We start from the raw sequence: 24821 nt of genomic DNA on the forward strand, positions 1-24821 counted from the left end.
CATTCCAGTTTCTGCTGCCTGTCTTGCACAACCAGAGGACTTGTATTCCTGGATTACTGTTTTTGATATTAATGTAAAACATGTAGCCCAATTATTTATTTACTAGACTGAGTACCTTGACAGCAGGCTTTACATCTTATTCATCTTTGTCTTTTTACCACCTGCTATAATGCTTTCTACCAAAAGGTGTTTGGTAATTTTAATGAATTAAATTTAATCCTCTACTTCTTGAGAAGCTGAAGCTGAAGCAGAGGTGATGATGATGAAGAAGATGATGATGATAAACTGTTGAATGTTTGCTTTGTTCTAGGTGCTGTTCCAAATACCATAAATATTGGCTTCTTTGAGATTTATAACAAGCCTTTTCAAGAAGTTATTATTTCCCTCATTTTATAGATTAGGAAGCTGAGGCTAATTACCTTGCTCAGGTAATTTCCATAAGTGATAAAGCTGGTCTGGTTTAGATGGTCTTGTTCCAAAGTCCAAGCTCCATACTATACTATATGTTACATTACCTCTCAAGAGTTAGGAAGGCTGGTTGGAGAAGGCAGATGATGAACTTTAGTGTACAATGTACTTTTTTTCCCACCAGTATAGGATATTTGTCTGTTTTCTCTTTCTTTCTCCTATACTTAAGCTTTTCTTCTTCAGCAAGTGAACTTGAACAAGTCCATCCCACCTTAAACAATTAAACCAAATTCTCTTAATCATAAACCTCTTATAATTTTATAGGTACATCAAAGGAAAAAAAAACCCAAACCCCAAAACAGACCTTTTGCTTCTGGGTAGCAGGTTTTACTGAAGTGAAACTTGGAGAAATGTCTCTGACCAGTCTTAAAGGGATACTGTGTGAGATAGCAGACAATTGTTTCAAGGACATGCAGACAGTAATTATAACGTAGAACTATTTATAGGGTCCTTTAGTGTGGTCAGAAAATATACAGACAGGCCGGGCATGGTGTCTCAGGTTTGTAATCCCAGCACTTCGGGAGGCTGAGGAGGGCAGATTGCCAGAACCCAGGAGTTCAAGACCAGCATGGGCAACATGGCAAACCCTGTCTCTACTAAAAATTCAAAAATTAGACAGGCATGGTTGTGTGTGCCTGTGGTCCCAGCTACTTGGGAGGCTGAGATGGGAGGATCACCTGAGCCTGGGAGGTCAAGGCTGCTGTGAGCCGACATTGCACCACTGCACTCCCTCCTGAGCAACAGAGTAAGAGCCCGTCTCAAAATAATAATAACGATAAAATAAAGACAAAGTATTGTCCATTAAAAACAATTTTAAGGTGATATAAAAACAGTGTGTTCTGAATTTTTAACTCTGTAATGATTGCTTGAACTGAGTGCCCAGTCCTCAGGTCACCTACCTGGGTGTGCTGTATTGTTCTGAATGCCTGCAACATTTAATATTTTATCTTTTGTTTTGGAATTATCATCTAAGTGCCAATGCAAGTCCTTAAGTTCCTGGTTCCAATTAAGATAGAGATCAACTAGGGAGATTCTATCGGCTATGTGACATCCTTAATGCAATGAGACTCTAGAAGTGTATTAGACAAATGTGACACAGAAATAGGACTTTTCCTTTTTTTTTTTTTTGGTCTCCTCCAAAATTAAATTCATAATTGAAATTTCCTTCCATTAACTTTCTCCCTGTCCCAACATGGTACCAAATTCACATATGTGTGTGTGCCTAAGGGCAAAGGGGATGGGATTATGGGGGGATCATCAGAAGATATAACATTCAAAGGCTTAAGTAAGTAATTTTTATTTTTTCTATTAGTAAGAAGAGTAGAGGTAGCTGATGTGGCAATTAATAAAGGAAAATTGAAGGAAAGAAAAGAAGAAATTTCTATGAAAATAGGCTCTGGTGATTCTAATTTTAGTATATGTATTTTTTCTTTTTCTTTTTAACTTATTTAGAAGCTCATTGTATGGAACCAAAAAACTTCATATAACTGGTTTAGTTAAAAAGCATATAGAAGCTGGGCATGGAGGCACTCACTTCTAAGTCCTAGCTGATTTGGAGACTGAGGCAGGAGGATCCTTTGAGCCTAGGACTTCAAGTCCAGCTTGGACAACATAGCGAGACCTCAACTCTGAAAACAAAACACTTTTGCCTTCAAAGGCATATGGGAAGTAGCTAAATGTCAACCCCAAACTGTTATACCTTAATTCAATGTCAATATAGTGAAAATTGTCAATTAAGAGACAATGTGGCTCACGCCTGTAATCCCAGCACTTTGGGGGACTGAGGTGGGTGGATCATGAGGTCAGGAGATCAAGCCTATCCTGGCTAACATGGTGAAACAAAACAAAACCAAAAAAAAAAAAAAAAAAAAGAGAGACAATGTGATAGAGGAATAAACCCCGTATTCAGAATATCTGGGTTTTGGCCTTAATTTTACTACTTTTTTTTGTTAGTTTGGGAAAGTGACTTAACTTTCCTGGGACTAAATATCTTTATCTGTAAAATAAACTTGCAAATTAGATCATTTCAAAGGGTCGTTCCCAAACTAAAATCTCATGTTTTCTACTGAGACAAATATTATAACTTCTACTAGTTAAGCAGTTGATACTTCAATATTCGATCCAGAAAAAATTAAAAAAATATAATAAATTAGCTTAAAAAGGCAAAATTAGGTAAATTATATGCAGTATAAATATGCTTTAATAAGTTTGAAACCAATCTTGTATTTCCCAGCTAGAGCCTCTGCCACCCATATGTTCATAAAAAACTCTGTGGTTGTTTTATTGTCCTCTCTGGCAGTGCCAATCATAGTTAGCACTAATTAATGAAATTCCAGGGTGCTGTTTGCCAGGAGGTTCATGCAATGGGTGAAGCAGACTAGAGTGGCAAAGTTTCCATCATTTATACTGCCGTGACAATATTGGCTCAAGTTTCGGAAACAGTAATTCCAGCTCCCAGTCCCTGTGAGAACAAATGTAGATTGATTTATGTTCTGAGCCTCTCTAGCATATTGTCAACACTGAGATGGCTGCCAGAGCTCATCCTACAAAGTGCTGACATTTTCTGGGAATCCACTTGCCTTTACACATATTCTCTCTAGTAGCTTACATTTGCACACATTGTTGGTTTTTAAATTTTTTATTTTAAGGCCTAAGGTATGGGTTATTGATATTAAAATTAGCCTCACATTATTAACTCAGTTTATGCCAATACAAAATCTTTTGGGGTCAAGTCACACTCAGGAAAGACTGTAAATTTCCTTTAATCCATGTTGGAATTACCTTAAACAGGGTTCATAATGAATGAACTTCCTTTAGACATTGTTTTTGTAAACTCCCCACCCCAATCCATCGTACCCCATCCCACTGTACTCTTTGTATTTTATTTTATTTCAGACAGGGTCTCGCTCTGTTGCTAGGACTGGAGTGCAGTGGTACAATCTTGGCTCACTGCAGCCTCCACCTCCCGGGCCAAAGGGATCCTCCCACCTCAGTCACCCTAGTAGCTGGCACTACAGGTGCATGCCACCATGTCCAGCTAATTCCTATATTTTTTGTAGAGATGGGGTTTTGCCATATTTCCCAGCCTGGTCTCAAATCCCTGGGCTCAAGTCATCTTCCTGCCTTAGCCTCCCAAAGTGCTGAGATTACAGGTCTGAGCCACCACACCAAGCTTTCTGGCTTTGTCATCTATTTTCATCAATGAGCAAACCTCTACATTTTGGTCCATTTCTCCTACCCTAACCCACATTGTCATTGCTGCAATGTCTAGGTCTTTTGGGCTCTGTGATTAATTTCTGGATTCAGTCATAGTCATAGGCAGTCATGGACATAGATTGTTAAATAAATAAATATGTATCTGGAGAAGAAAAAGAGCCAAGTATCCCAACTGATTATTATAGTAAAAGCAGGCACATCAGTTTAACAATGAAACATCTCTGTATGGATTTGAGCAAATAAATTTTACCTTTAGTTGTATTGTGGGAATCCAAAGATTGTTATGTTGCAGATTTCTATAATACCACATCTTTTTTCTTGGAAATATACAGCATTTCAGTGCTTCTTTAAACAAATCATTGAGATAAACTATGGATTCCATACATGATCAGTGTTATGTCCCATGATTCTGAATGAGAAAACATTTTTTTTCCAGTTTTGAAAAATTTAGGTAACATATCATCTGAGAAGCAGTCCTGTAATCCCAGCACTTTGGGAGGCTGAGGCGGGTGGATTATGAGGAGTTCAAGACCAGCCTGGCCAACATAGTGAAACCCTGTCTCTACTAAAAATGCAAAAAATTAGCTGGGCATGGTGGGTGGGCCTGTAATCCCAGCTACTCGGGAGGCTGAGGCAGGAGAATTGCTTGAACCTGGGAGGCAGAGGTGCAGGGGTTGCAGTGAGCTGAGATCATGCCATTGCACTCCAGCCTCCGAAACAGGGCGAGACTCTTCAGTCTCCAAAAAAAAAAAAAAAAAAAAAAAGAAGTATAGCTTGATGAATTTTTACAGTCTCCCTTCCATCATGATAAAAATATAGAACATTTCTCACCCTTTGGAAGGATTCCCCACTTGCTCTCTGCCTACAGGTTCATCTCTGCTTCTGCAGAATGGTAACAGAAATTATTATTTTTTAAATGAAAATAATTGAACATTTCAAACTTGTATTTTCGATTTTCCCTCCATTTTTTAATCGTTGCAGATTTGCTTTCTTTTAAAGATCTTTTTTGAGATCTTTCCTCTGAAGGATAGGGTAGAAAGTGGCCACTGAACATTGCAAGTTTTGTTTCCTATCAGTTCCTGCTGGATGTATCGCTACAATTGAATATTTTTTGTTGTTCTTTGATTATTAACCAATAGATCAAAGATTGTTGTCCCTTGTTTGATTATTAACAAACAGACTGAAGATCATCTTTTTTTTTTTTCCTTAGGGATTCCTGAAAGATTGCTTACATGTATGACAGGGTAGAATGATTTTACATTTGTTTGCCAGTGGAGATTTTTCTCATTCACACAGTTTATTTTTATTGTTCAGTTTCTGGAAAGGGACCAAACTATCAAATTTTCTTTTGGATTTTCATTTTGTTTGCAGTCAGCAACATTGCACTTTTAAGGCCTACTCAGCTGCAGAGGAAAGGGTGAAGTGAAGGAACAATGCAGTCAGTCCTCCCTATTCAATTCAACCAACTGCAGATAGAAAATATGGGAAAATGAAATTACATAAAGTTCCAAAAAGCAAAATTTAAATTTGCCTCATGGCAACTATTATGTTGAATCCATGAGAATGAAATTACATGTGGGCATTATATAAGGTATTATAAATAATTTAGAGATGATTTAAAGTATATACGAGGATTTGTATAGATTATATACAAATATTAAGCCATTGTTTACAAGGGACCTGAGCATCCATGGATTTTGGTATCCATGGGAATCCTGGAACCAATCCCCTATGGATAGTGAGGTACAACTGTATTACATTAGTGGTTTCTGTAGAGGTGATTGAATCATCACCTTGAGAGTCTAGTAAATAATGAGATACCCTATTAGCAGTAACAGCGGGTTTACAGAAGCCAGAGCAGGCTTATCTACTGCCAAAGTTTGACTGCCCTCAATTTTCCGTGCAGACTCCTGTGTCCTCATATTATATCTTAGGCAGATTCAAACCCTGGTTGCCCCTACATGTCACCAATAACCCTAATAGCATTAATACCAAACATTTATATTATATTTTTATACTTAATAAAATCCATCTCCCTATTTTTCTCTCAGTATTTGTTATGAAGTCCTTATAAAGTAAGTACTATGAGCCTGTTTTCCCTTTTTATATTGTTATGAAATTGAGATTTAAAGAGATGAAAAGTCTTTCTCAAAGAATATGTCTCCCTTAAGCAGTTTGGTTTCTTACAATCTGGCTCCACAGTTAAAACCCTAAGGTACTTCTAATTTTAATAATGACTCCGAAGTGTATATTGGTTATATCTATATTTTCAGGGAATAAGACAAAACTTGCAAGGTTATGCACATGATCCTTCTATGATTTGAAGTCCTAATAAAGTGCTCATAAAATGGTATTAAATAGGACAGTTCAATCCAGGACGGGTTCTTGCTACCCATTCTTCATATGATTAGTCTTGATTTACTTCAGTCTGTGGTTTCAGAAATAACTTTTCCATGTAGATATTACTTTCCCTTAGCTCTTACAGCACTCCAGGCTAAGAGAATCTTTAAAACCATGAGCTTTTCAAATTGGATACTATTAGGATTTAAGACTGTCAGGAGTCTAGATTAAGAAAGCATTGGCTTTTGGGGGTGGGGGGTGACTGATAAATATTTATTGAATGATTGAATGGTTCTAAATCTAATTCACTTGTTATTAATTATTACTCTATAGCAAGAATAAGAGATTTGTTAATTTTAAAATGCCATTAAAATAACAGTGGAATTTATAGATTCACAATTTTATTTCAATATTATGTATATGATCAGTAACTGCAGCCCCTCTGAACTATTCTGAAACTCTTGGAATAAAAAAAGTCCTGTGTAAAGAGCAAAAAAATGAGGTTATGATATTTCCTTTGTTAGTAGATTAATAATGTCAATAGATTATTAAAATTATTAGCAAAAAGAAAAATTGTGAATAAGAGCCTTATTTCTTTATTCATTTTATAGAAATGTCATAGTTAATTTTTTTTTTTTACAATCACTGGGTCTTAAAAACTGTAGATGGCAATCCAACTACAAAAATGATAGGCTTTGCTAAACTTAGTGGTGAAATCTGCTGTTGCTAGCGGCACAAATTATGTTGCTCTTGGAGGGCAGCATACCAGGAAAAAGAATCATAAAAACAAAAGCAAATTTCAAAGAAATAGAAAACAAGATAATTTTTTTTTTTGCAGCCATTTCTTTATAAGTTCGACTGCATGTAAGTTTACAAAATGCAATTTTGGGCTCATGAGTTAATCAAGAAATACTGTGAAGGCATTTCAAACTATGGATAGTAGAAAAATCTCTGTTACCATAGAAACAAAATACCATACATAAGAATAGGCCACATCATATAGAAGATTTAATTACAATGAAATGATAAATTAATAAAGACAATTTTTTAGCCTATCTGTAGCTCAAGTCCATTAGAAGTCCAGTATCCAAGGAAACCTATGTCTAAAAACAGTAATAAGAAAAATTGTGGAAGAAGATGAACTGCATTTGAAAGAGATTTGAAAAAGATAACAGCAGCCCCACCAATTATGAAGAATATTTCTAATTTTAAAAGAATCACATCAGGATGAACTTAGATTTCTTATGAGAATCATGAGCTATTCATAACAATAACATATGCAGTGTCTACACAGAATAATAAAATACATGTTTGATTGAAAAGTGTTCAAGAATCTAATTTTAAAAATGCAATTGCAATGGCATATTTAGACATGTTTTTATTTTGAAGTGAGTTTTGCTATGATTTAAGAGATCAAAGCATGGCCTGGAAACACAGCATGATGGTGTCAGTGGATCATTTTGATTCCAAATGTTGTGTCCTATTACCAAATTTGCTGCTGATTTATGCATATGTGTTTGGGCTGAGCCAACAAGAAATAGACCATCTGGAGGGCCCTTTTGATGTAAGAATGTGAGTACAAAATATTCACTATCCAATATAGTCTCACTAAGGAGTGGATTTAAGTCTAGGGTACCCAGAGAGTTCTTAAAAGCACAGTATGTTCCAAATTTTAGGCCACCAGCAGTAAGCACTAATGCCCCCTGCACCAGCAGGGCAAGCATTTATTCTGTGTATTGGTATTTTAAAGAAGTGAAAATTACCTCCACCTCTCTCCCATCCTGGAAGGTGAATACACACAAACTTGGGGTGGGATAAGTGATAAGAGAAACAAATCTGGTGGGCTCATCCGCAGGTCTACAATGCCAGGGAGCTATTGTTTGACCAGAGTGGTCAGTTTTTGTGCATTCTGTGCTGCCACACCTACTTTAAACATTCACAATAGCAGTCTCTCCTCATTTGAACTCTTGTAAAAATACAATTTGAAGAACATAGGTTTTGGAGTGAGACCAGCATGAATTTTAATCCAAGCTCCATGCTTTCCTCAATGCTTGGCCTTGGAAAAGTTAGTTTTTTAAAATGAGAAATAATACCTACTACTGTCTTGTGAGTGTTAATGTCAATTTACATAAAGCAGTGTTTCCCAACCTTAGTGCTACTGATATTTGTGCCAGATAATTCTTCATTGTGAAGGCTGTCCTGTGTGTTGTATGTTGTATACAAGCTTCCCTGACTTCTACCCATTTAGATGCCAGTAGCAACTCATCCCTGGCCCTTTACCAGTTGTGACAACAAAAACCTGTCTCCAGACATGGTTAAATGTCTTCGAGGGGTTGAGAAGCATTGATGTGAAGTAACATGCTAATCGTAGATGACAAATAACTCGTAGTTAGACATGGTTAGTTTTTGCGAGTATATTGCATGTAGCATAGTGGTTAACAGATGTAGCCAATTAATGTCTCTGATGACCTGTGTTTTCCCATTCCTTTTTTCAATTCTGAAAATTTCTTAGCCAACATTTTTTCAAACATTTACTGTCTTCTATTCTGTCAATCTTTATCTCTTGTATGGCAATTAAATGAATGTCGGAACTTTTCTTTGTGTCTTCCATATCCCTTAACCTCACATATCTTTCTCTCTGTATCCCATCATATTTTATTCTTAATGATTTCTGCCAAGCTCTTTTCCATTTAGGGGTTCTCTTCTCAGGGAAATCTTTTGTCTTAGCTGAGTAATATTTTTTAATTACAATGAATATAATTTTTATTTTAAAAATTTGGTTAGTTTTCCAGATCTGCCTTCTTTAATATTTTTTTTTTCTTTCTAATGTTGTTTAATTTTTATTCCCTTCACTGGATATCATAAGACAACAATATTTTAAAGTCTTTAAGATTGCGGTGTTGTTGACGATCCCTCAGTCTCTGCTAAGTATTTATGACAATGTATTTTCTTATGTACTTATAATTGTTGTCAGCTCATTTTTGATGGGATTATTTACTTTTGTGGTTTTATATTTTCTTTGACTTATAGAGCTGACCCTATTAACAATTTCATGGCTATTTCTGGGTAGACTTACATGTTCATTCATTCTGGACATGCTTTGTTGTGAGTTTTTCAGCTCAAGGCCTCCATGCAAGTAATGAAAGAATTTGTGTCTCACACACTTATGAGATGTAGGTTGGGAAATATTTTTTCTTGAGTTAGGTTTTTTACATTCAAGGCTCAGGGTAGATAGCTCATTTTTTGTGTTATGTCCCTAGTGAGTAAAACTATTTCAAAGATATTTCCTTATTTGACTTCTGATTTTATTCAGAAATCCTAATTCAGTCTCTTGTTTGTATATTAATACCTCAGACACTGTCTTAGTCTGCTTTGTGCTGTTATAACAGAATACTGCAGACTAGTAGGTAATTTACAATGAACAGAAATTTATCTGGCTCAGAGTTCTGGAGGCTGAGAAGCTGAAGAACATGGTGCCAGCATCTGGCAAGGGCTTTTGGGCTGTATCACCTCATGGCAGAAGGTGGAAGGACAAGACAGGGTGAGAGCAAGAGAAAAGAAAGGCCTAGCTCACTTTTCTAACAATCCTCCCTGTGATAATCTACTCCTGAAATAATGACATTAGTCCATTGCCCTCATGACCTAATCACCTCTTACTAGGCCGTATCTCCCAATACTGTTGCATTGGGGATTAAGTTTCTAACACATGAACTTTGGGGAACACAGTCAAACATACTAGACACTAACAATTTCATTATACTAATCTGACTTGTTACAACTGTGTATCTGTTTTTTATATCTAGTACCTGCAGAATAATCATATTTCTTGCTTTTGATCTTTACTATTCATTAACTTTTTAAAACAAAACTTAGATTTTTGACCTTTAGCCAAAGGATACTAAATTTCAGTTGGATAGGAGAGATAAATTCAAGAGACCTGTTATACATCATAGGGGGACTATAGTTAATAACAATATATTTTATGCTTAACAATAGCTAAGAGAGTAGATTTAAGTGTTCTCACCACAAGTTAAGTGTATAAGGTAATATATACGGTAATTAGCTTGATTTATCCATTCCACAATATATACATATATAAAACTTTTTATGCAGCATAGATATTTTTGTCAGTTAAAAAACAAAATTTGAAAACTGATTTTTTTTTTTTCAAATCTAGAATTTCTATGTTTTTGTAGTAGTAGAGGTGTTGGTTTCCTGTGTCAGCTCAGCCTACCATCTTGACTCATGTTCTTATTTAATCTCAATAAACCTCAGTTTTCTTATCTGCAATACTGTGATAAAGATGGCATCCACACTGTAGGGCTGTTGTGAAGATTAAATGATATAATAAATGTAAAACGCTTATTTACCGAACACATAGTAATTGCTCAGTGCATTATATTATCATGTAAATCAGCTGCTATTATAACGTAAATAATGCATATCAACAAAATTTCAGATACTCAATAATTTATCACTATAATCTATAATTATGGTTATTAGTATGGGTCCTCATCTCAGATCCATTTATAATCGGGAACTATATCAAGAATTGAGAAGACCTAGCAAATAGTGCCCAAACTACCCAAGTATCTGTATAATCTACAGTTGTTTTGAGAATCACTGAAATAAGTACTTTGAGTAGGACAGTGGTTTTGCCTCCAACTGGACATTTGGCAGTGTTTGGGAGGCATTTTTGATAATCATGATTTGTGGGGCAGTAAGCTACTGGCATCTAGTGGGTAGAAATAAGAGGTGCTGTTAAACATCCTATAAAGCACAGTACGGCCTCCCACAGCAAAGAATTACCTAACCCAAAATTTCAATGGTGCTGAGGCTGAGAAACCCTGAATTAGGTTATTAAACTTCATTATGCTTCAAATTCAGTTTATTTTTAAGCTATGTATTTCAAAAAGATTGTGAATTGTACTGTTTACTGAATTAATAAGATGTTAATTGTAAGTTGGTGACCAAGGACATCAATCTTCTTCAGGGGAGATTTTCCTATAACCTAAGATTTCTTTGGCATTCAAAGAAGTAGAGCAGTTACCAAATTTACATATCTATGCAGCAAAGAACAAAAACGAAAATATTAATGGAAACAGCACAATAACATCAATAATGCAACAACTCACATACAGACACTTACACATACAAATTAAACACATAACCATACACACAAAAGTCAATGGAGTTGGAGTGAGACTTTCAGAGACGATGTGAGATTAGCTAGGGATATTTAGATCCTGGAATAGACAGAATCTAACATTTATACTGTTAACATTTCTGGATCTGTTATGAATATAAAATTGAGTTCCTCCAGGAATCTTTTCCTCTTCCCTAACTCTCTGAAGCCCCTTTTCTAAAAGTCTTTCACTACATTTTAATTTCTATTTTTGTATCTCTCTCATTTTCTTGACATATTTAAGGGCAAATATCTGTCTTATTCATTTTTGTAACCACAGCATTAGTCATGGGGCTTGATACACAGAAGACACTCAATAAATGTTTGCGTTCACTGCATGTTCTCATTCATAAGTGGGTATTGAACAATGAGAACACATGGACACAGGGAGGGGAGGAACATCATACACCAGGGCCTGTTGAGGGGTGGGAGAACTAGGAGAAGGATAGCAGAGGATGGGGGGATTGGGGAGGGATAACTTTAGAAGAAATACCTAATGTAGATGACTGGGGGGATGGATGCAGAAAACCACCATGGCATGTGTATAGCTATGTAACAATCCTGCATGATCTGCACATGTACCCCAGAACTTAAAGTACAATAAATAAATAAAGTTTGAGTTAAAGAATAAATATGTGAATGACTAACACCTATAACTATGGCTTTACCCATATTTATAGCAATATTTAAGGTACACACCAACTAAGGCAGGCATCAGAGAGTGCAGTGAATAGCTACAAAATGGAAAAGAAAATGCAGGCATAAATGGAAGCCTACCCTCAAATAACATGACAAGGTTGTGCAGGATTGGAAAACAATGTCAACAAACTAAAAAGCTTGACATAAAGCAATCTAAAATGAAGTTTGAACAAAGACTGAAGTAATTCCTGTTGTCTCAGAATCAGACAAACACTACTAGGCTCTGCAAATAGCAATGGCAGCCCCAAAGTCAAGAACACACTTTGCTTATGTGTGTGCTGGTGATGTCTTGGGTTTATAATTGTGTGAGCCAATCAGCCTGGCTTCTCTCAGTTGTACTTTCTAGAAAATAGATATACATATTTAAATAACAGCATCAAATCTCAAATGAATAAATCATCTATTGCCACTGTTTGCATGCTCAATTTAGGGAAAGCTGTACTATCAACTTAGATACAGAGAAATACACCTTAGGGGAAACTTTTTTTTTAATCTGTTTAAATAATTTTCAACCTTTTCCAGGGATTTAAAAAAATCCTGTTATTTTGTGCCTTCTTTAATGACAATGTTTTAATGTATTCTCACTTAAGATGCTGCCATAGATTCATCTGGAGATCTTTTCTTTTTCTTACCGATGAAGAAACTGAGACTTCAAAAGATGAAGCAATTGACCCCAGACATAACAACTAGAAACAACTAGAAAGTGACAAAACAGAGATTCAAGCTGAGGTCTTTCTGGCTCTGTATCTTGGCACTGTCTCCTTGTGCTCAGTGTTTACCGAATTTCCAGTCCTTTGACAAACTTCTCTATATTGGGACTTTGCATTTTCCACTCTTAGTTATTTGCTGCCAAACATACTTGAATATAAAAGTTTCCATTTTAAATTAGAATAAATCAGAAATTACTTACACTATACAACACTACACTATGCTCTATATAGCATAGAAGAAAGTGCTGTCTTTCCTAAAACAATTTTGTTCCTTTCATGATGCTTGGACAAATACACAGATACTCAGTTTGGTAATCAACCAAAAGTATCTCTTTCAAATTCTTTTATTTTAAAATTGCATGTAAAATATAGATATATTCTTGTAAAAGATTCAAATGACAGAAAAAGCAAAGTCCCCTCCCATTTTTTAGTCCCATCTCCAGAAGCAACCACCTGAGCTAGTTATTGATCTAGATTCCTCAGAAACAAATCCACCTCCCCTTACTCTCTGCTTTTGAGATGCAGCTGGGCTGTGACTCCGCCAACAATATCCCCAGATTGCTTTACCAGATGGCTTCCTGGAAGGTTTGTTTCAGCAGGAAGTGGGAGGAGGGGAGAAGGGACTTCCCAGCTTTTTCCCATTCCTGTCAGTATTAGTCTCACCAGTCGAATTTGCTCTGGTCTCTATGTCCTTTTGGCAACCCCAGAACCTTCCTTAGGGACTCCTCAAAAGTGCAGCTGAAACAGATGGGGCTCCCTCTACAAATATATGAGCACACTCCTCTGGGGCCTCCTTTTTATGTTTAGATTCCTTTAACCATGGCTTCTCCTTTTTGTTTTCCCAGACCTAGGATGGTAGCTCTTTCCTGCAGTTACTATCTCTGATTTCCCTCAGTGATTCTGCTGTATTCTCCCAGTCTTCTAATTCTTGTGTTAAAGCTCCTCTGTTTACAATGTAATAAATTATTTTTCTACTTTCCTGACTGAACTCTGACAGATACACCACCATGATCATATAGACTTACATCCCCATACATCGTTTTCTTTCGATTTTTATTTCCAATTCAATATTTTGTGATTTTTATTAATGGTTATTTCTGTATAAAAAGAAAGTAAAGTGTGGTAATATTTTTTAAAAAGTAGCAAGTACAAAGCTGTGAAAGAGAAGATAATACTGCCACTGATAGATGCAGGCTTTCAGAAGAAGAAAAGCTGAATGGAATTTCTAGGTCATAGTCTGACTTCATCTTCCTCGGGTTTCCAGGTACTCCTTTTGGGAAGGTCGATGGACAAGGTCACAAATTAGTCCTGGGAGATGTAGGCTCACCACAGTGGTTACTTAGGGTTGTATTGATCTAGCTACTGGTTATTTAGTAGGAATAAAGTAGGGGTTGTGGGCTGCTCTGCGTTTTCTGATGTGAAGTTTACCTGAGCCAGCTTCTAGGTCTCAGAAGTGTGCCAAAGCAGAACTTTTTTGAGGGTGCAATGAATGTACACAGGCGATCCAATCAGAAGGAAAGGAAGAAAAGGGCAGGAGCTTCACCAGCTCATGGTCCATCAAATCATCCTGGTAATGACTGCACAATACTCAGCAAGTTTAACTTTTGCATGCACGCTTTAGATGTGGTCTGGATACTCTCTAAGGCAGCTGTCTTCTTGGAGTCTTCATTCACCACTATCCTGGAATTCCCTTTGCTTCTCTCTTTGTTGAGGTTTCCATTTTCTACATCCCATAACTTCCTTTTTCTCGGATTATTCCCTCTGTTTAGTGGTGCATCCTTCAGTAGCTTCTCGAGAAATGGTTCATGAGAAATGAATATTTCTGACTTTGATTATCCAGGAATAATTTTATTCTACTCTTATATTTGATTGATAGTTTGCTCAATATAGAACTATAAATAGGAAATGATTTTTCTTCCTAATTTTGAGGACATTTTCCCACTATGCTTTGGTGTCCAGTATTGCTATGAGAGGTCTGAAGCCATTCTGATTTCTATTCTTTTCATGTGAGCTTGTTGCTCCTCTCAGAAAACTTGTAGAATCCTCTCTTTTCTTCCCATGTTCTGAAATTTTACATGTGCCTCAATGTGAATCTATTTGTATAGATTGTGGGCCCTTTGAGTTTTGGAGACTCATGTCTTGAGCTCTGAAGAATGTTCTTGAATTATTTATTCAATGATTTCCTTTTTTTCCATTTTTATCCAATTTCTTTTCCGGGAACTCTTATTACAGTATGCCTTTTCTCTAATTTTTAATATTTTATGTTCTATTTTCCACTTGTATTTTTTGTTATTCTACTTCTGTGAGATTTTCTCTGCCTTCTGAGTCATTCTTCCTTTTCCATCTCCATCCTTGGCTATTTCTGGAGACTATTAAATACACCATTTCCTGTGCCTGATCAGCCTTCTCAGCTTGCTTCTTGCCTCTCTCGTCTCCTTTTATATCTTGAACAGGCTCATGCCCTCTTAGGTTAGGATGTGGCTCTCTTGAATATTCAGTGTTCATAAACACTTGAATGAATTTTTATGTATTTGATTCCATTTTCTTATGCATGAAAAAACTACACCCACAATTATTTTGAAGATCTGCCCGTCTCTCCAGAGACAGTTTACAGGTTCTAGCACATCGGGCTTGTGTGGGTTCATAGTCTTAAAGTGCATTGTCTATGGACTTTGAGTATTGTTTTAAAGCATTCTAAAGCCATTGTGATTCCCAATTCTTTACATACAAGTTTTCCTCTTTCTTCTCTAGAAGTTTGTGAAATCTCGTCTTTGTCTCCCACGTTCTATAAATATGCATTCTTGACTCTCTGCTGATAATGAAGCTCCAAAACAACTTTTCTGTGAGATTTACTTGGATGTTCCATAGGCAGGTTAAACACTGCTTGTCAAAAACACATCTTCCTCCCGTCTTTGACCTGTACCCTGTTCCTTTGCATGTATTCCAGCTATTCTTTATTTCTACCGCCATCTATCATTTATCTAGGGCCAACACTCAGGTCTCGCTCTTGGCTTCTCTGTACCCCTCAATTGCACATACTATTCTGACCTATTTCTATGTTTGCCTACAAATTTGTTGAATTTTTGCCTCTTCTTGTTTAGCTATATAAGCTGTAAACCCCTCTCTCCTTGACCACTGTAACAACTTCCTCATAGATGATTCTGCTACATGACTTGTACTTTCAGCAAAGTTGCTGGCTATTCATCTAAATGGAACTCTGACCTTGGCCTCTGCTTACAAGCCTTCAGACTTCTGACTGTTTACAAAGTGAAACAGAAGCTCTTCAACAAGACATGTGAGGCCTTCTGTGAACTGATTCCTTCCTACTTACCTGTCTCAGTTTACTTACGTGTGATGGTTAATATTAGGGGTCAAGTTGATTGGATTGAGGGATGCCCAATTAGCTGGTATAGTATTGTTCTGGGTATGTCTGTGAAGGTGTTGCCAGAGGAGATTGACTTTGAGTCAGTGGCCTGGGAGAGGAAGACTCATTCTCATTTTGGGTGGGCACCATCCAATTAGCTGACAGTGATAAGAAAAAAGCAGGTAGAAGAAAGTGAAAGAATTTTGCTTGCTGAGTTTTCTGGCTCTGTTTTTCTTCTTTCCATGCTGGATGCTTGCTTCCTTTCCTCCTACCCTTGGACATCTGACTTCAAGTTCTTCAGCCTTTTGGACTCTGGGACTTGCACCAGCAGCTTCCGGGGGGCCCTCAGGCCTTTGGCTACAGACTGAAGGCTGCACTATCGACTTCCCTGGTCTTGAGGCTTTTGGACTTGGAACCACTTCTGGCCTCTCTCTTCCCCAGCTTGCAGATGGCTTATAATGGGATTTTGCCTTGGAATCATGTGAGCCAATTATTCCTAATAGACTCCTTTTCATATATACATATATGCGACTGGTTCTGTCCCTTTGGAGAACCCTGACTAACACATTAGGCTGTAACCAAATATCATAGACTGGGCAGCAAAAACAATAGACATTTACTTCTCACTGTTTTAGAGGCTGGAAGTCTTAGATCAGGGTGCCAACAAGTTCAAGTTCTGGTGAGGACTTGCTTCGTGGTTTATAGATGGCTACCTTCTTGCTGTCTCCTCGTATGTCAGAGAAAATAAGTCCTGGTATTCCTTCCTCTCTTTATAGGTGCACTAATCTCATCACGGGAGCTCCACCCTCATGACCTAATTATCTTCCAAAGGTCCTACCTCCTAATATCATTACATTAGGTTTTAGGGATTCAACATGTGAATTTTGAAGGGATACAGATATTCAGTCCATAACACTACCACTTTATATCCTCCAACTTCATGCTTGTCATGCATTATAATTTACACTTAGGAAATTTGCAACCGTGCATTTGTCTAAACAAACCTCATACTGTTCCACACTTTGCATATTTGTTCATATTTCTTCTTCTGCCTTGAATGCCCACCCTACCATTCATCACATGCATATTCTTAGAAATGAGCTCAGTCATTTCTGTAGGAAGCTTATTCTCAACCCCCAAATTGGATCAATTTTTTTTCCCTTTGATCCCTTAGTATCCTGGGTACACCTGTAGCTCAGCAAAGGTCTTATTATATTGCCTCTATCAGTATGTGATGTTCTTCTCATCTAGATTGTAAGCTCCTCAAGTACAGAGATTATATTGTTTATGTTTCTATACCTAGTAATGCAGTGTCTGGCTCATGACAGACACTCAAAAAAGATTGTTACTAAACCAACTATATATATTATTTTACTCATGTTGTTAATTTATGTTAACTACCCCAAACTTTTTGAACAGTTTGCTGGTATCTATGCCTGCAGTTTATTTTCATTTTCTGTGTTGAGACACTTCATGTCCATGTTATAAATTCAAAACAGTTTTGACACCAACACTTTTTTTTATAGTATCAACTTCACATTTATAGCTTGCATAAATTTATGTACTGAGACTAACGGGTCCCATTTCAGACATTAAAAAATTGTACTAAGGCTTTAGTAGTAAGGCATTACCCCAGTGGATTTTCAAATATTTACTGATGGCTCCGTGAGAAGAGCTTAGAAAAGGGGGCGGGGGTAGAGTATTGTGTCAAAGGGTGGTTGCTTATGTCAAGGCTAAATTGTGAAGCTTCTGGAACGTCTGTATTATTTATACCCTATAGAGCTGGTTTTGGAGAAGCGAAATAGTAGGCATCAATAGTTCTTAAAGTAGATCTCTGAAGAGATGACAGCAAGTGAGAGGCCATCTTCTGGCAAGAGTGATATGAAAGTGAATCCTTTTAGAAAGCAAGTAATGTGTGGAAAATGCTTTTTCAACTTGAAGGTGGTGCAAAATTGTTTACTCTTGAAATCACTGTAATTGTTCCTAGGGCCAGTTTGAGAGGTAACTACCTGTATCAGCTCTACCAAATTACTAGACCTGCCATAGTCTCCCATGACTCAAGACCAACAAATTTCATATGCCATTTGTCATGGACTCTAGCAGCTATTGTTTCTGGTTAAAAGGTAACTTTTTCTCATATTCCTCTCCCTTCATCCTATTTTTGAACAGACCCCGCTATCTCCCTATAAGTGTAACTGAGGCCTGGCCAAACTTAGTTATGATCAGAATAACCTTTTCAGGGAGGATTCAAGCAGAGCCAATCAAATAGTTCTTCCCTGGGATGTATATATGGATGGCGGAGAGGGACAGTATCTTTTCATTGGGTTTTTAAAGTAGTGCTTTTGGAGTTGCCCCTGGCCAAAATTCTTGTTTGCATTGAGGAAATATAAATGCCATTTTGTGGTAACATAGAATTAGAATAATACACAAAGAAAATCAAGGCTGAGAGATAGGTCAGGTGCGAGAGAGCATCACGTGTATTACTCAATTCAACTGTGTCTGAATCTAGCAACCTCTGAACTCATCAGGTACATCAACTAATTCAATATTTGTTGCAACCTCTGAACTCATCAGGTACATCAACTAATTCAGTATTTGTTGACTACTTTGAATTGTTTCTCTTCCCTTTAACCAGAGCATGTCCTCACAAACATACCAGTCTTTTCTAGGATGTTTTGGCCACTAATCCCTCTTACCTCATTCTTTTTTCTTGGGGCTCTGTTTCACTTGCTAATAGCATGATAGTTTGGTGGTTAAATACAGGTGCACTGAAGACAAATGAGTTTGAGTCTGAATTATGGCTCTTCTACATATTAGATGTGTAATTTTAGGCAATTTTTTTTAACCTCTTTGAGTTTATTTCTATGGCAATAAAATGAGGGAATTAGTTGCATCCACTTTCTGGGGATTTTGTGAGGATTAAATGAGCTAGTTCATGTGAAGTGTTTAGAATAGAGCCTGACACCAGGTACTTGTAGAGGAGGTGTCAGCTATTTTAATATAGTGCTATGAAAAAGGAGAAAAATCAAAATATTTGTGTTGTCTTTATTGTCTGTTTAAAATTATTTCCTTTTGAGGGATAAAGACCTTATCTTCTTGGTTTGCGTCAGTTATGTACCTAGATAATTTCATGTTCATGGTAAGCATTTCCATGGCTTACCTATTTTCACTTCACACTGTCAGTAGAAACCTGTCATTCTCAGTTTTATTCCTGAATTGCCTGCCTTGATCTATTTCTTGGTGCACTTAACTTCTCTTTTGACCTCAATATTTTATGTTTGACTCAAGGCTCTCATTTGACTGTCCTTTTTCTCTTCTTGACTATAATTTTTATTCTGCTTCTTGTGAAGTTATTTCAACTCACTACCCCTCTCACAAAAACTCTTTATGAGAAATGCTCCTATTAGCTTTATCCAAGCTCTGCGAGCAAGGTTGGAACAGCATTTGTTAAGTATTTATGATTAAGAAATTACAGAACACACCCAAAGAGTAACATTCTAAGCTCATAGTGAAAGGCAGTTAACTACAAACTGATTGTCTGACTTGATACAGGCTTATCAAATTTGTTCTTCTCACACTTGGTTACTCTCTGCCTGGTGTCTTCTTCAACCAATAATTTTCCTTTGTGCTAGTAATTCAGGAACATTTTCATCTGGAAATAAACAAGCGTATATTCTTAAATACATAGAAAAGTTTGCATGGTACTCACTTCAATTCTTTGGGTACTTAGGTCCATGGACTCACATGCCTTGTGAGTATAAGTGGTGGCACATAAGCTACTGCTGTCTGTCATTAAACATACATTTGCAGAGACATTTGAGAAGATGATAGAATAGTACACCTCCTTTGCCAATGCTAGATGGGGTTAATGTTCACAACAGCCAAACTTAATACTAGCTGCCACTTTGAAATACCTATTATATGTTCAAAACTCTGCTATACACTTTAAAATAAACTATAATTTAATATTCACAGCAAGTCAATTCTTTAGAAGAGAAAACTGAATCTTAAGAATTTAAATAATTTGAATAAGGTCTCATAACTATTCTGTTTTGGGGCATAGGCACAAAACCATGTCTGTAAAGTTCTAAAGTGCTTTCAACTACCATGGTGCATAGCCTATGCAGAATCATTTGAAATAATCTCATTAAAGATGAGAATTTTATGAACAATTAAAAATAGCAGCTTCTATCAATAACAGCCAGCTTGAAGTCTTATAAGAACTGTAGGGTAAAGGGAGGAAGGGAGGAAAGGAAAGGAGAAAACCATGTGTGGGATGTACATGTGTGTGTGTGTGTGGGGGGTATGTGTGTGTGTGGTGTGTACATGTATATATATGTACATGTACATAAACACATACAAATTCCATATTACACATAAATAACATATATACTATAATATATATGCAGCAACTTGTTTGAGGTAAGTCATAAACTATCCCTATATCTTAAAATTGTATTTGTAATTGTACCGTCTGCCAATTAAGTTTTAAAACTAACCCGTTTTTGTTCCAGAAAAGGATGCTGTGGGAACTTCTTTGTGGAGGTCATGATCTATTCAGGCCCCAGGTACACATTGGTGAGTATAATGAATACCAAAACTTGATGGGGTAATTTGCTCTGAGCATTATCCCCTAGGATTACTATTCTTCAGCTAAAATCATTGGAGAAGGTCAAATAGCCTGCTTTATTATACATTATTTACAATAGAAAATTCATTAAATTCTTTTCTTAAAAGCTCACTGATAGAGCTATTTGCCACCATCACATTTCCCTCTCTATTTTTCTTTTGCAAAGGTTGACTTGGCAAGAACTTTATTTCACTTTACTATGCTCTGAACTTGTGGTGCACATTCTCATTTATTTTTCAGTAAACCATTTTGGCTGTTTGGCCTAAAGTAGTTTACTCTAGGGTGCAATAGATAGCAAGTACATGGCTAACTTCTATTAATGCACTTGAACCTCAGTGATCTACATATACAAAGCTTAATGAAAACTTGTAAACATAAAAGTTGAACAATGAGAACACACGGACACAGGGAGGGGAACATCACACACTGGGGTCTGGGGCATGGGGGACTAGGGGAGGAATGGCAGGGGGTCAGGGGATTTTTGGGAAGGGATAGCACTAGGAGAAATACCTAATGTAGATGACAGGGTGATGGATGCAGCAAACCACTACCATGGCACGTTTATACCTACGTAAGAAACCTGCATGATCGGCACATGTACCCCAGAACTTAAAGTATAATAATTTAAGAAAAACTCACCTAAGCTTCTTATCTCAATATTGATTATATTTGTAGGTGCTAGTGCAGTTAGGCTGTTTCTCAAAGCATGCTCCATGGAACATATGATACTCCAAAACCCATCAGTCCACATAGAAGCAGTCTCAAATGCACCTGGAATTCACCTCATTTTTGTTGTCTCCATTGTGTTTTTGATTCTTTGTCTACATCTGTAGGTCCTAAATCCATCTTTGTGAGGTCTTAAGTTCAAAATTGTGCTCGAAGGCAAGGCAGATTTCACCTAGCAGACTTAGGTTTTTCAATTTTAATGTCATAGCACATGTATGAGACAAATCAACTCTCCTCTTAGTAAATTTTACTCTCTTTCAAAGCATCACTTTGATGTGTTGCTATGCTAAAAGACATGCTACCCCCCGTAGAGAAAGAGAGAAAGTAGTAAAAAGTGTGAGAGAGGAATGAATCCTATTCCACTCTTATATTCTTATGAATTCTTTTAAAGTTTATTTCATTGCTGCACATTCATTTTGTTTGAATCATTTAGAGAAGAGTTGTTTTTGATAGTGATGAAAGTCAGGGATTCCTGAGCAGCTTATTGTGATATGTGGTAGCTAAGATGAAAGATGGTGTCTCAACCTCAAGTATTATCTTTTTGGCTTTTTCTGGATTGCTCCTAGAAATTCTTCCAGTCTCTACCCATAACCCAGTTCCAAGGCCACTTTTACATTTTAATGTATCCATGTGGTACCAATTTTGTGCTGTAGTCTATTTTGTGTTGCTGTAACAGAATACCTGAGGCTGAGTAATCTATTTAAAAAGTCAGTTTCTTTGGCTCATGGTTCTTCAAGCTTGGAAGTTCAAGGGCATGAGGATGGCTTCCAGTGAGGGCTTTCCTGCTGCAGCATATCATGGCAGAGAGCCAAAGGAGAAGCCAATTCATATGAAGGAGCCAAAGATAAGGCGCATCCTTGCTCTATAACAACCTGCTTTAACAGGAGCTAATTCATTCCCATGAAAACTAATCCAGTCTCGAGACTGGGACCTCACTCCTGCAAGAACTGCACCAAGGCAGCAATAAGGGTGGAGTTTTCAGGACCCAAATACCTCCCACTAAACCCCATCTTTCAACACTACTACACTGGTAATTAAACCGCAACATGAGTTTTGGGAGGGATGAACCACACCTAAAATAAAGCAGATAGCTAACAGTGTTGGCTTTGGATTTAGGCAGACCTTGATTGAAAGGCAGACTCTTATCACTTACTGGCCATGTAGACTTAACCTTTGAATTTAGTTTTCTCTGATTATATACACAGGATAGCATAGCAGCTATAATGGACACTGTGCTTGTTTCTCCAGCATTTCTTTTACTTCTTGGAAGTAGCCTTGACATCATCCCTAGTTCCATGAATGGGCTCTATTTGATATGAAGAAATCATAGTCCTTGCCACAGAGAATGATATAAGGATGATTAGTGACCTGGGCCTAAGCCAATCAGTATATAGCATTGCACTGGTTTCTGTGACTGATTAAGGCTGGTCTATTTAGAGTAAGTGCAGGTCATTTGCACAAAATGCACACTCTTTGTTGCTGTGAATGGTCTGAAGGTAAAGAGTCTGAGAATCTGTAGCAGTTGTTTTTTTTTTTTAGACAAAGTCTCACTCTATTACTCAGTCTGGAGTGCAGTGGCATGAGCTCGGCTTACTGCAGTCTCCACCTCCCAGGTTCTAAGCAATTCTCTTGCCTGAGCCTCTGGAGTAGCTGGGATTACAGATGTGCACCACCATGTCCAGCTAATTTTGTATTTTTAGTAGAGACGGGGTTTCACTGTGTTGGCCAGGCTAGTCTTGAACTCCTGACCTCAGGTCATCCACCTGCCTTGGCCTCCCAAAATTCTGGGATTACAGGTGTGAGCCACCGCACCCAGCCAGCTTTTTCACTTCCACGGAAGATGACGGTCTGCAGATAAAGCTAGTATACAGGTGTCAAAAGAGTAAAATGAATGATAAAAAACAGAAACTGTGCTTAACTATGTTCTTTCAAAGTTTTCCATACTTCTGAAATTTCTAGTTACCTGGGTAAATAGATTTCCTTTTGTTTAATCTGATTTTAATTGCAAAATAAGGAATCCTAACCAATAAATATATTTTAAGTATATACTATGTGACATATATTTCTGATAGTGGCAATGAATATGGAGGAAAACATAAAAAAAGATGAGAAAGAGAGACAAAAAGAGAGAGAGAGAGAAAGAGAATTCTAATGAGAGTAATAATTGTAACTGAAATCAGGAAATTGACTGAGATAGTGACCTGTAAGCAAAGCAAAGACCTGCGGAGGCAACGGAGCAAGCCACAGGCCATCTGGGTGAAGAGTGTTAGTGGAAGTAAGAGCAAATACAAAGCCCTGGGGCAGCACTCTGCCAGGCATTTTCTAAGACCGGGTAAAAGACCAGTGTGACTAGATTATGAATAAGAGAAGGTCAGAAAGGTTATGTGAGTTGGGAAGGCTGTGTAGGGTCTTGAGGCTCTTGTAAGTATTTTGTCTTTATTCTGAGTTATAGGGAAGGCCATTGGAAGGTTAAGAGTACAGAAGTGACATAGTCTGATTTACATTTTAAAGGAACAAGTGGTTATTGTTTGGCACATGTATTGGCTGAGGTGCCGGGATCAGGTGCAAAAATGGCAGAGAGTGGAAAACCAGCTGGAAGCTATTGCAGTAATCCAGGGAAGATGAGATAGTGTCTTAGGCTGGGGTGGTAGAGAGGAAGTTCTGAGAAATTGACAGTCTGATTATATTTTGAAAGTGAAATTAGATGATTCTAAGAAAGAAAACCCTCTTCTTCAAGATACAATTTTGACAAGAGTTTCCCTATAAAAGTGAAATTAGAGATCCCTCTCCTTTCACTTCAAAGTGTCCTTGATTCAGAGGCATGGATCATCTTGGAACAGCTGACAGAACAAAGTGTTTAACAAGATTTCGTTACATGTCCAGGCGTGCTGTTTTATCCGAGGTGACCTGAAACTGGGAGAAAAATGTATACTTTTTATTAATCAAGATATTATAAACAAAAAGCTTTTAGGGTATCTTTAGGCTACTAAATCCCTTTTCTATTTTGCTCTTCAGTAGACATTTTTGAATACAGGTCAGCAAGAAGCAATAGCAACATCAGGAGGCTTCGTTTCATTTGGCCTCAGGGAATGTTTTAAACTTTAGATACTGTTTCTTTTCTTTACTCCTCTCAGGACACTTGCTGGGCCTAGTATAATTTCTTTCACTCAGTAGGCACTTGTATGGTATTGGTTAAATTGGATTATGTTTTTAAGAGGCAGCAAGAGGTCATGAAAATATCTGGCTTCTAGTCTGTAATCTACCATTAAATTGTTATGGGACTTAACATGAATTATGCCATCTTTTTGGGCTTCATGTCTTTATTTGCAAAATTATGACAATAATGTAAGAAATCCCTATGAGCCTTTGCAACCCTCGACCTTGATGAATGAAAAGGGTTAAGCTTGTCACCTATGTTTCATGTGGTAAGATAATATTTTTAAGATACTAAGTTACGTTTTCTCCCTATAGTTCTCCTTTTCC

The sequence above is a fragment of the Aotus nancymaae genome, unplaced genomic scaffold, assembly GCF_030222135.1.
Source record: "Aotus nancymaae isolate 86718 unplaced genomic scaffold, 86718_ANA_hifiasm-v0.15.2.pri h1tg000006l, whole genome shotgun sequence".
Classification (NCBI taxonomy): Eukaryota; Metazoa; Chordata; class Mammalia; order Primates; family Aotidae; genus Aotus; species Aotus nancymaae.